Source organism: Equus asinus, chromosome 16, assembly GCF_041296235.1.
Source record: "Equus asinus isolate D_3611 breed Donkey chromosome 16, EquAss-T2T_v2, whole genome shotgun sequence".
Classification (NCBI taxonomy): Eukaryota; Metazoa; Chordata; class Mammalia; order Perissodactyla; family Equidae; genus Equus; species Equus asinus.
This window is the reverse complement of record NC_091805.1, coordinates 4,376,758-4,390,328: the sequence shown is the minus strand read 5'-3', so window position 1 is coordinate 4,390,328 and position 13,571 is coordinate 4,376,758. Positions and strand designations below refer to the sequence as shown.

The window sequence follows — 13,571 nt, the reverse complement described above, 5'->3', positions numbered from 1 at the left end:
TCGCACGCCAATGGGATTCTCTCTTCCTGGGATTTAGAGTTTGGGATTCAGAGACAGATGGTCAATGAAGACTGATCACTTGAGTTAGTGACATGTAAACTTGGGAACTGTGAGGAAGCCATGTGCACAGAGAAGACAAGAAAGGTGCCCTACCGAGAGAGAAGGAAGGATGAAGCAAATGCACAGGAGAGAACAAAAGAAGATCATGAAGCACTAGAGAGAGGGGCTGCCCGGGACCCTCAGCTCTGGACGTCTAGGTCCAAATGAGGCCGGGCTTCACTCTCTGACCCTGGCACCCAGAAGTACCCTGTGACTTTGCAACAAGTGCCTTCCTTTGGTTTCAATTAAGACGCTTTAAAATAAGCTTTTATTACTTGCAACCAAGGATAATTTACTAAGACGTGGGTAAAGACTCCAATGTTTTTTCCTCCATCCTTTTATCATTCTGTTTCTTCCTTGGAAAATGTTCTTTCCAATTTTGTCTGAAATGCTCAAATCCTACCTACCCTTCAAAACCAGCCCTAAATATAACCTAACCAAGGAGGAGTCTGTCTCTGCCTTCTCTGAACTCCCTCCCAGAGCATCATTTCTGTGCTTGGCACACGCACATCAGAGTTACTCAGATCCTTGCCTTACCCCCTCTTTAAATCACTTCCTCTCCCCAGGCCTCAGTTTCCTCACTCTTAAAATGAGTGGACTGGATGAGATCACTGGTTGTCAAAACAGATTCTACACAACCCCAGGTTCTGCCATTACGCACAAAAAACCACTGTTGGGGGAGAGAGGCGAGTGTTCCCAAGAAAGCCGTGTTCCAGCCTCCCATCCTTACTTTAACTAGAGATGCTCTGTTTTCATGTATTTCATATATTGAGAGTCTGGGTAAGGCTTTATTGAGGAAAGGAATCTAGTACTAATCAAATTTGAAAACCCTAACCTAGAAAATCCATAAGGCACCAAGATTCCAGCAATAGTAGTGAAAAATAATGAAAGCAATTAAAATTTTATGGAGCTAGACACTGTGATAAACATTCTACGTTTGCCAACATTTTAATCATCACAACAACCATGTGAGGTAAATATTCTTAAGCTCATCCTAAAATGAGGACACGAATCTCGTAAATTACAAGTGGTAGAGGCAGGATTTGAACCCTGGAAACACAGTTGCAGATCTGAGTTCTTAACCACAATACTGTCTTCTAAGCTCCTCTAAGGCAGATACTGTGGCTTTTGTGTCTTTTTCTCTTTTATCTCACAGCATAGTTCTCAGGCTGGTAGTCACTTAACAATATTTGTTGAATGAATAAATGCCTGAATGAACAAAGGAAGTCTACCTTGGATTCCAGGGAAACTGAGACACGAACTTGAACTTTCTAGGACTCTTCTGCCTCCAGGTAATAACCCTAGCCAAACAGAACAGTTTTATAACTTAGGCCTTTTCCACACCAGCCACCCGAAAAGCAAAGGACCTTCTTGCAGCCAGGAAGAAATCCCTTTTAGGAATGGTTTAATTTGTGGCGCTGATGGTACCATCAGCTTGCTGGGTCCATGGATGCATACTTCACCACATTTGCTACCTTCATCTCTTAACCAATATATTCATTCCTTTTACATCAAGGTTTCTCAGCCTTCGCACTACTGACATTTGGGGCCAAATAGTTCTTCATCGTGTGGAGCTGTCCTGTGCATTGTAGGGTGCTTACCAGCACCCTGCCCTCTACCCACGAGAAGCTAGTAACAAACCCCCAAACCGTGACAACCAAAAATGTCTCCAGCCATTGCCAGATGTTGGCGGGGGTGCATAAAATAGTCTCTCATTGAGAACCACGGCTTTACATGAACGAGTTTTTGTAACAACACTGGGAAAGAATAAATAAAGATAAAGAAAAACAAGCAATCCTAATCACGCTTAGAACATAAGTGCTAGTGTCCTTTCATCCTTGGAAAGTTCCTGGGTTTCATCCTCCACTCTCAAAATTCTCCTTAAACTGGGCTGTCCTGAGCACCCCGTGACGTGTCAAGCCCGCCAACTGCCTCAACTTGGAGGCAGTCACAAAGAGACACACACTTATGAGGACCACACGATGACCACGAATTTGCCTTAAAGCTTATGAACGATCTCAGAATGAATATAATGAAGAAAATGCTCAGAACCTTGTAAAATGAAGGGAGTAGAATGATCCACCTTGAAGAAACTTCAGGATAATAAAAGATTCCCAATGAGGCCTCACTTAGCTTCAACCTCTTGAGACAGCCAACAATTATCAAGCATCTACTATAGGGCAGAGAATGCACTAGGCAATTTTCTATACCTTATCTCATTTGATTTTCCTAATAATGTGATGAGAAAGGCATTATCTTTTTCACAGAGGGGCTCGGAGTGGTAAAATGACTTGCCCAAGGTCACAAAGCTAGTCAGTGATGTCAAAACTTGAATCTGACCAGCCACTAGCTCCAACTCCAGCGCTCTCTCCACTGCCCCATGCTGGTCTTCTACAACAAAACTAGCAGCCACAATCAATGGAGAGCCAAGACAATATTTTCATTCACACTCTATGCATAGATAAGACACAGAAAGACATATTCCAAACTACTAACAATGGTCATCCATGAAAACAAGTTTATCAGATGTTTTTAGTTTTTCTTCATGCTTTTCTGTATTTTCTAAATTATTTTGCCCCAAATATGTATTACCTATGTAATAAAAAGTAATTAAAACCCATTTCCAAAAATAAAAATAACTTACGGAAGTATCAACATCTAATGCCAGTTTTAAACAAATCATCACCACTAATTCTCACTTACGAGACTGCCAGAAATTAAGAAGTTTGATAATACTCAGCTTTGACAAGGATGTCAGAAAACAAGTAGTCTCACACACAGTTAGTAGAAATTTAAGTCGGTACAAGTTCTGAAACAGCAATCTGGCAAATCTATCACAGTGTGAAGTGCATACACTCTCTCTCCTAGAAATTCCACCCGTAAGAATGCAGTACACGGGTGCACCACATATACGATATACAAAAATATATGTTCAAAGACATTTACTGCCTATCAATAGAGGAGCTAGGACAGTAGAATTCAAAGCAATCTTTAGAGAAAATGAGGTGCATGTCTAGGTATTAATGTGGAAAGTCATCTGAGACATAGTGTTAAGTAAAAATCAAGTTACATAACAGCATATGGAGAAGGATTCCAGGACATACAGGTATACATTATCCATGAGTGTGTGAAAATGCATGCGCAGGTGTGCAGCAATCTGTATGCGTCTATGTGGTTGTGCCTAAGCTTGCATATGTATAGAGAATCTGTAAGTGTACACAAGAAACCATTAACATTAATTACATCTGGAGAGCAGGACTAAAAGTTGGGGAGAAAGGAAATGGACTTTTACTTTCATTTTTATACCACTGTCTGAATTGTCTTAAATTTTCTTTTCATGAATATGTATCGCCGCTATAAACAAAAACGGGGATTTGTTTTGTTTCGTTTTTGGGCTTTAAAAGACAAGAAGCCCGGCTCTCATGCAATGGCTTGAAAACAAAGCAACATACGAAATAGAAGCGTCTTCTGTTACAACCACAGAAGCTCACAGAAGACAGTGTGAGAGAGCCTTCCAGGCTGTGTGTGCCAGTGAGGGGCACAATGGAGACAGCTGTGTCCTGGCACACGGAGACACAAAGCCAGGCCCCTACCCCATTCGTGGTTTTAATGGTTGGATTTTGAGACCCATAATTAAAGTGAAATCCTGCTACACTTTTTGAGGCAACCTAAGCCAATTCTGCCAGCAGTTAAACCCCATTTTTTCCTGTTCTATTCCTCCAGCTTGACTCTTCCTAAAGTAGCTGATACCTCTTGGCCACTAGCTGCCCAAGATCTCAACTCCCCTCCCTTGCAATCTCTGTCACACCCCAATATGACAGAAGACCTGGGCCCTACGGCTGGCTCAGCTGCGTGTCAACTGGTTGAATTTAACAGAGGTTCTCATCTCTAAAACGTTGCTACTGCCACCTCTTCCCTGGATAATTGTAAGAACTAAAAATGATGGGGTATCAAAAAGCATGTTGCCAACACTAAGATGCTGTGAAAATGTTAGTCCATTTGAACTTGAAAAAGAGAAGGCTGACATTCACGTTGAACAGCACAGTTGCTGACCTCGACTTCCATGGTGCACAAGTCCTGCCTACAAGCTGGAACGCCTGTGACATCGCCTCAAATTCTTCCTTAATGCAGTAGCCACGATGGCCTCTCAAACACACAACTCAGACTCGTCTGCCGTCCCTCCCTGCCGGCTCATGGAGTGCCAGCTCCGCCTGTGACACGTGCCTTTCTGCAAAGCTTTCTCCCCCTTCCTGGCCTTTGCACGTGCTGTGCCTAGTACTTGAAACGCTCCACACCCAGCGCTGCTTCCTTTCGCTTTTTTCAGTTTGCTTCTATTTCTTCTGTTTCTTCAGGTGTCAGCTCCAACGCTGTCTCCTCAGAAAGGCGTTCCTGATCGGCCTCTGTCGGTTAGTCAGACCTCCCTCCCCCTACCACCCCCCTGCATTCTCCTCCTCCCTCTAGCCACCTGCGGCAGTCAGCATGCCACAGAACCGGTGATCTCTGAACGCTGGCTTGTGGGATGGCTGCTGCACCACAATGTACACTCATAAGCGCCCAGGCTGTATCTGTCTCCGCCGTGTCCACCGACTCCCGTGCTGGCACAGTGCCGGCGCAGCAGGTAGCCAGGAGACACGTGAAAGGAAGGGTTAACACTGCGAAGTGCTTTCATCTACCTTCCCACATCTCACCTTGCCTGTGAAAGAGGCTGAGTCAGTATGACTTTTCTCATTTGAACTACCCGCCCAAGGTCACAGCTTGTAAATGATAAAGCCAGAGCTTAAATCTGGGTTTTCTGACTCGTGATTCCCTAAAGCCCCCACGGCTCAATGGCATCCACCAACTGGACTTGGAAGGGTTGAAAACAGAGCAAATTATCCAGTCTTCAGCAAGAGGGGAGGGGAGGGAAGATGTGCTCTCCTGCAGGGGTGAGCAGGAGAGACAGGGAGGGGAAACTGGCGAGCTATTATCTTGCACTCCCTAGTTGGGAGTTAGTAAGTAAAATTCCTCCCTTCATCTGAATAAAACGCAGCTACCTCTGGCATGGAGGCTTATAAAACCTCTCATCACCAAGTCACAGCGTGGAACACTATGCTAATTGAAACAGCAAATGGAATTTTAGGTAGGTCAGATGCAATTCCCAAAATTGGAAGGTGACACCAGCGCTCACACCTATCAGACCACATGCAGCTGGCTGGGATCTAAGTCACACACACACACACACACACACACCCCCAAACCCTAGCCATCCACACACCCTCCTGCGGCTTGGGGATCCAAGTCCCCCAAATATGCTGACTCATTTCCTGGGGAGAAGGGAGGAGACCAGACAGGAAAAAGGAGGAGCAGAGAGAAGAAGGGAGCGGAAGAGCAGTGGAAGCAGAGGAGGAGAGAGAGGCACAAGGAAGTTGGAGATGGAGACAGAGGAGAAGAAGAAAGGAGAGGAAGAAAGAAGAGAAGAGAGAAAGGAGGACTGCAGAAGAGGGAGGAAGGGAAGGGAGAGCAAGGGGTGAGAGAAGGAGGACTGTTACCCTGCTAAGATTTTCACTGCACGCTCAAGAAGCCAAATGCGGTACGGGGCAGTCCTGGAGAACTCCTGGGGTCAGGGTTTTCTCAGGCACTTGTCTGTTTCCATAGAGACCGAGAATTCCTGCTTCAATAATCATCTTCCAAGTTCCTCTGGTGTTTGAGCTTTCTTCCTGGGCTCCATCACCAAGCAAGAAACCAGAGCCTAGTGCTTGCCCAGTGAGAATGGCTTAAGGACAGGCTGGCTACCCTACCCCTGTCCTGCCCTCCGGCCTCAGGTCTGACTCAGCCCAGTGCCACAGAGCTCCAGTTCCAGCATTTCTACTGAGTACCTTGCTCCTCCCCGAGGCAAACACAAACCCTGCTCCTGCCGCCCCACCCCAGCCTCTCCACAGCACCCTCCTGGAGATCTACACAGCCTAACGGGCAGCCCACGGAAGAGCTGAAGCCTGCTGAGGCGTTGTGCTGAACTGACAGTCTATTCAGCTCCTCCACAAGCATGCTCGTGGGGCATTGGCAGCTGGAAAACCAGTTGCTCACCTTTTCCACTTCTGGCCAAGACTGGAGATGCGTCCTCCTCTCCCCATACCTCCCATCCCATACGTGGTCAGTTGTGGGTCAGTCCATCCTTCTGTGCTGTGCTTTCCAGGGCTGCCTCTTCCTTCCACAGTCTCACTGGCACTGCCCTGGTTGGGCCCTCATCGTTTCTCAGGTCATCAGCTTACCTGTCGTTCACTTGGGCTCCCTGTGCTCAGGCACACGCTCTCTCTTTCAGTATGCTCCCTCTCTCCTTAGCCAAAGCAGAAACCCCTAGGGCCCAGGAATCTGTGTTTTCAACTAGCATCTCAGGGAAGCCTGATGCTGCCAGGGCACAGTAGGGAACCACAGAGGGGACCCATCCTTTACCCAGCAGCAAATCACCTCCTGGGCTCTCATCTTCCTTTCTTCTCCCTGGGGCTGTGAGAGGACTCCATGGGCCCTGGCCACTTCGGCCTTCGTGTGCCCATTCCCCCATTTGAAAAAAAATTACATACATTAATATATATTTTTTTATTGCATTGGCATAAAGATGAATTGCTTACTGTTATACTTATTTATTTTATTGTGGTTTTTAAAAGAAATTAAATCACTTTTGTGGGGCTTAGAATTATTGTGTTCCCTAGGCATATGCCTGTTAGACAAGTCAGCCCTGCCTTACCCCTGCTCCCAAACCTTCAGCGTCCTCCCATTGCCGACAGATAAAGTCCAACCTCCTCAGCAGGCTCGCTCTGATCTGGGTTCAAGCTGTCTTCCCAGAGCCATGCACTACTGCACTTCCCACCCGCATGGGCTCCAGCTCCCAGGCCTAAATGCAGCTCCTTCAGCACACTGTGCACGATGATGACGCCACTGTGCCTCAGCCCCCAGCCCGAAACAACCTTCCTTTTCTTCTCCACCTACTGACTTCTGGCACAAACATCACTTTCCACTGAGGCCTTCCCCAATCCTTCTGGTTGAAATTATGGCTCCTTCTTCTGCACCCCCAGAGCACTTCATATGTCTGTGATTGTACCACTTATCCACCCTGCCTTTTGCCACATATACCCAATTCCAACGTGCACTTCTTTCACAGCATAACATTTCTAAACTCAGGAAGTGGCTTACAACATATGCCAAACAAACTCGCCAGCCACCAGGTAGAGTGCCACGCTGCAGCATGCCAGCAGTAACTCTCTGCACGTGCAAACCCAACACTGCACAGAGAGCCCTGGGTCATCTGATCACTTTCTTGGTGGGGTTATTTGCATTGTTAACACCACACACAGGTGAATTTTAATTTCTATCCCTAGCACCTTTTTAAATTATGCTTTGATGCATTACTGAAATAAAAAGATACTTTGGATCTAGACTATGGCCTGTCACATGTCAAGTAAAGCAATTAAAGGTAGTAGAAATTGCCAGATCTCTTGGCATGTGTTATGAGATTTCTTAATTCCTTGGACCGTGAAGGACTTCTTCTTCAGACGTTTAGCTGCTCTGTCAAAACCTTCCAAGTAAATGTCAAGAGACACTGTTTAACATACAATAACTATAACTTAGTTTTTTCCCTGAGTTACAAGTTTTGCCAATGAGGAAATGCACAATCTAAACTCCAGGATTCTTCAATCCACCTAAAATTATAGATTCTTTCCACAAAGAGTTCAAGATGATCAGTACAGGTTATAAAAAGCAGTAACTCACCATAAAGCTTACATACAACAGCAGATGGCCAAAGGTGATACAAAGAGTTTTTATTAAACCTGAAAATAGGTAAGAGTCAAACCTAGTGATACCAATGAAGAAACACACAGATCTACAGACAAAAGACATCTATTGTTACTCCCTAAAGAAAAAAAAAAAAAGTGTTTTTTTCCTGCTGAAAAAAGTTACCTTGATGATGAATCACACAATAGATTGCATTTTTGGGTCAAGAAAGCAGCGTCTTTTGATGAGCTAATTATTTTCTTACATTTTCATGTTATAAAGCTCTAAGGGGTCCCGGACTACGTATCCATCGTCTCTCTCTCCTCCAGTGTCCTTGCACATGAAAAAGGCTGATTACCAAATTGGTCTAGCTTTCTGCCAACAGTTTCACTTCTTTCAAGACTTGCCTCATTTCTGTTAAAATCTAGCTGTATGCTTATTTTTAGGTTTGGATGGGCACATTTAATTATAAATGCCCTTTTTAAAAATTCAAAATCCGTTCATGTTTTCATTGATCCAACAAGTATTTATCAGGCTCCTAATAAATGCCAAGCAGTGACAAGAGTCCAAAGGTGAGTAAGACCCAGCCTGGCTCTGAACTTTACTTACAGTCCAGAGGGAGGGACAGGCCAGGCAACACATCCCAGCTCAACGTGATGAGAACCATGACAGGGCCACACAGGCTGCTGCAGGAGCATGGAGCACAGCCAGCTCATGCAGCCTATAGGGTTTAAGGATATCAAAGCCAAGTCCTGAAGAGTGGACGAACGACCTGGAGGAGTGACTGGATGGCTGTAGGAGAAGTCGGCCTGAGCTGAGGGGCACTGTGTGCAAAGGCACAGAGATGGGGTGGGGGGACTTACCAGCGGACAAAGGACAAGAAGTTCTGTTGGGCCGGCTTGCAGAGGTACCGTGATGGACTTCTGACGTCCAGATAAGAATACTCTGGACTTTAATCTGAGAGCAGTGGGGACTCATTTTCATTGGAAAGATACTGTTTCATAAATTTATAAAGCTGCACCAATTACATTTTTCTCGCAATGTCCTATCAGGCTTTAACCAATCTTATTCAATATCACTTTTTTTCAGTCTCCTTCATTTCCAGCATTTTCAAACTCTTTATGTTATATTTCAGTCAAGGAGAGATTTGTCTTATTTCACAAGATTCAAAGTGAAAATCAACTGCACTCATTTCAGTTAGCTCAGACAAAGAAAGAAGGGAAAAGAAGCAAAGAGAAACATTCGCCACTAAATTCTTTACTTGCAGTCCGATGGGCATTTCTCTATGGCATTTTACTCAGGATAGAATAGAATGAGTAGAGCCTGTGTGACTTCAGGCAACTTGCTTAACCTCTCTGTGTGGTTTATTCAACTATAAGAGGAAAGTAACTATCACCTACCTTAAAGAATTTTTATGAGGGTTAAATAAGATAACATATGTACAGTGTTTAGCACAATCTCTCATTGCAATCATTAAATTGTAGCTATTTTTATCATTAAGCATTACTGAACAATGTATATAAATGTACATGGTTACAACTTTGAGTTTGTATCTTATTACCATTTTAATCTTATACATATACACACACACATATATATATATACATGTTTACACCCACTTTCAATATGGGTTATCTCCAAGGCAAGGGCCTAAAGAATCAGAGAGAGGTGAGGGCATCTTTTTTTATATTTTTCATTTTATTCCTTTATGTAATCTTTAATTCTTTTTAAGCAAGAGCTTAGAAAACTTTTATAATAAAAATTGATGAAAAACTTTGTTATATAAAGTTAAAAAAATTATTCTCAAAGCTTAGGATAATTATATGGAAATCAATCTATGTAAGGGGAAAAAAAGTGAAGAACCTAGGTTTGATTAGCCTAGAAAAGAAGAGAACTTAGCTAAGAGGAGAAAAAGGATCTGTTCTCTAATTGTCAAAGGGCTGCCATGCGGACGAAGGATTGGATTTATTTTGTATCTAGAAGGCTGAAAGGCTGATTTTGCCTAAATAAAACAAAGAGCTCTGTAGTGATGAGAACAGTCCAAAGGCAGTGCCTGAGAAGATGGTGGTAGCTCCATCAGAAGTGGTACCTCACAGACTACATGGCCATCTTTCAGAGACTTGGTTCGAGGGATTCCCCTTCTAAGTTTATGAAATCTGGCAGTCTCCGTGCCATAAATTTGAGAGGTGCATCCTTAAATGGTTAACCAGAAACATTCAAACTTTAGCCACACATTAAATAAGTTAGATAAATCAACTCTGCCTTCAACCTACAATACCCTTAAATGAGTGGGTATTCCTAAGTAAGGAATATTAGTACGTATATGCTTATAATATTTCAATGAAGTATGAAGTTATCCAGAAAAGTATTTCATAATGTTAAAGTCCAATTCCAAATGTGGATGCCATGGTTAAACACCACCTAGGATAGTATTGGTTAAAGATAATTTTTAATTCCAATCAGATTCACACTAAATAGGGAAGTGTTTCAGTATTCTTCATTATCCATACACTTGAAAATTCCTGCTATTCTATGGCTTGTCATTATGAACCTGGTAAGTAAAGCCTAATGTTGGGACACTTCAGTGATTCAAAATTAGGAGTTCTCCGTTTGTGGGTTCTACTTTCTGTGGAAGGTGAAATGCACACGAAAGCAACACGGGGTTTCGGAGCTAATGAAGTGCGATAGCTGCAGTGCCATTGGGATATGAGAGGACGACCTCTGAATGACAATCTTTTCTTGAGAATAATTCGAATGGAGAGAAAGTGAGCCAGGGCAGGCAGACAGCTCTGCAAGACACATCTGGCGAGGGGCCTGCTCCGGAATCTACCGCTTGAGAGTCTGTTGACGTAGAAAGTCATTACACTTCTCTGAACATCTGTCACTCTTTTATCTAAAAACGGAAGGGAAATCAAAGTAGATAATATTGTTTCCATTTCAACAATCAGTTGATATTATGCCTACACAGAAAGACAGTTTAATTCAAACAGGAAAAACTTGGACCTTAGAGTCAGAAGATCCATATCTGGCTTTACCCTGAACAAGTCTCCTACCGTCTCTAAGAATCAGTTTCCTCATCTGATTGGAAAAGCACAGACAGCAAAGTGAAGAAAAATTGCAAATGTATTCTCCTGTTGTTTTAAGCCTCAAACTAAAACTCTATGGTAAGAACAACTGTTACGATTCTCCTTTTATAAACGGAAAAGAGGCTTGCATTTTCTCTAGGTTTTACAGCTCATAACAATAGTGCAGAAGTTCGATCCCAAGTCTCTAGGCACAGACGTATGCTGCTTACCTTACCTAAGAGAATTCTGGGGAAAGAAAATAAGATAAGTGTTCTGTTTGTTATAAATAGCTATATAAGCATAAGGTATTATTAAGACTAAGCTTTAAATTCTCTAGAGGGACCTCAACATACTTTTCCATTCATAAACATTTCTGTAAGAGAAAAAGCCCGTGAACCACCTATCCTATCCAGCGTGTCACAGTCCAATCAGTTGAGTAAATGGGCAGATTAATGCTGCTTTAGAAATGTTCCATGAATTTAATTAAATATCTTAAGCAAATGGATACAATTACACTGCACAAGGCCACTCTTTGAGGATCTTAGAAGAAAGAGCAATACTTAGACAAGACAGAATAGTTGCACTAGCAAAAGAAATTTGCAACCCACTAAAATAAACACCACTCTTAGGGCCCAATTCCTCATCCAAACCAAAAAACAGCACCTTCCCCAACCGCACTTTCAACTGCAAATACACATCAGCATAGTCATAAGATACACGGTACTGCCACAACAAAGCCCCGGCATTCCCCTAACCAGAAAGAGTGTGTGTGGGGGGTCGGGGGACATCCCAACCTGCAAGCTCTTCACATAGTGCTAGTTTGATCAAGTTGAAGAAGCAAGTCCTAGCAAGAGCGCTTTAGAGATAACAATATTCTTAATAAAAATGTTTTCCCATTACAACAGTTTATCAAGGTGATTCATTCTTCTCTAAACCTTTTGAAAAAGTCTGCTTTAGTGAAAAAGACAATTCTCAAAAATCCAGGACTTACCAAGGGCTGCTCTGTGTTGGAATTACTGCCCCTATTAAATGACTGCCCCCTAGAGGCCACAAGTGCCTCATTCATTAGCATCTCCCCCACGGTGCTTAGTGCAGTGCCTGGCATATAAGGACTCAGAAAACACATGTCGTATTTTTTCTAGAATGTAACGTACTTTAGAAACAAATTCCAATTCTTAAATGAAAATCCCTGTAAAAATACACAAAATTTCATTTTCTGATGTAGTGCTCCTCCGCACGCATTTGGAAACCGTTCGCTTTCATTTATGTGTTTACACACTCACTATTTTCCAGAAAGGATTACAGCAGCATCACTGGAGGACAAGAATCTCTTTTTACGATTTAAAGAAGATCACATCCAGTCAAAAGATGGTTGGGACTTTGATATAGCACAGATTTGGAAAAACATAAACCAAATAACCACATACAATATCAACACCAAAGTCTTTGAAACTATCAGTCCCTTGGGGATGATTTTAGCTTTAATTTAAAAAGGTCCTCAGAGAACATCCCACAAATACCTTATTTAACTTCAATAAGAGATTCTATGGGTAAAATTCCTTCTCAGGCCAGGGCACTTGAACATCCATGGACAATATTTCATCCCACTTATGGGATGAGGAAATAGAAACTGGTAGCTCAGGGAGAGCTGTTACATGATTAAAAGGAAAAAAGCATTTGTTGCAAAGTGCAGGAATTAAATTCAGTTTGGTTTCATTACTTCCCAAACAACCCAACATGAATCTTTCCTCTGGAGTCCTCAGCTGACCAGTATTAAAGTCAGCAATGTAGCTCAAACCACTGAGCACTTCAATGATAAATTATCTCTATGTAAACAATCCTCTGATTCTGGTTCCTTGAAAAGGTAGGCAAACAGCTATAGTAATACTCCTGTTTCCACATGGATATATTAAATGACTGTTTTCCTATGGAAATCGCTAAAAGAGCATTTTCAAGAGAGAAATTCAACTTAGTAAAACGCTTTATGAAAGATGGTTGCAAGCCCAGACACAAAGTTTAGAGGAATTTCCATTTTCATTACATGTAAAGGTTGTGAAACATTAGTACACTCGATGCAAAAGGATAAGCGAGATCAAAGCCAACAGCAGATGAAATAAACTTCATTTGTGCAAACCGTACAATCTGTGTAAAAGGGCTCCAAATCCCCAGGTGAAAACTGCTCAAGAAAGGTAACAGCATTAACCTTAGGAGACAGCAGAGTTGAGAAGCAGCAGAGCTTTAAAGAACTGCAAATAACATCAGCATTACGAGAATCCTAACTGGAACAAATACCGTCCTGCAGGCTTCAAAAACAACCAACGCGCTTGCTCCTTCACCTCTCCCCCTCATCCAGCTGGGCAGGAAAGCTGCTGCCTCCTCTCCCCGCCTTCCTTCCCAGCCGCGCCTCGCGCCACCCCCTCCGCTCTCCCGTCCCCTCCTCCCCTCCCCTTTCTCCTCCCCGCGCCGCCCCCAGCTGGTGTACTCAGCAGCCCAGCGAGATTAAGAGGCGCTCGCTACGGTCACTGGGCCTCCGGACTGATCTAACATTTCCTAGCTCCCTGGACTGGAGAAATTAGAGACACGACACCCTGGTGGTATTAAATGCCTCCGCCCCCGTCCAGCCCTCTCCCAGGCCGGGGCCGGGAGCCTCGGGCAGGGGGC

General features: G+C 43.3%; 1 protein-coding gene across 9 annotated transcripts in view; it reads right to left on the bottom strand.

The window, feature by feature from the left end:
• The window catches only part of DNAJC6 (DnaJ heat shock protein family (Hsp40) member C6), a 133,889-nt gene that overhangs the window by 75,638 nt on the left and 44,680 nt on the right, over positions 1-13,571 (bottom strand). The window contains exon 1 of one of the 9 annotated variants that reach the window (XM_070486496.1): positions 13,114-13,317. The exons of the other annotated variants lie outside the window; for them this stretch is intronic. The gene's annotated coding sequence lies outside the window, so the exon portion shown is untranslated. Of the gene's footprint in view, positions 1-13,113; positions 13,318-13,571 lie in introns of those variants that run through there. 9 annotated transcript variants of the gene reach the window in all.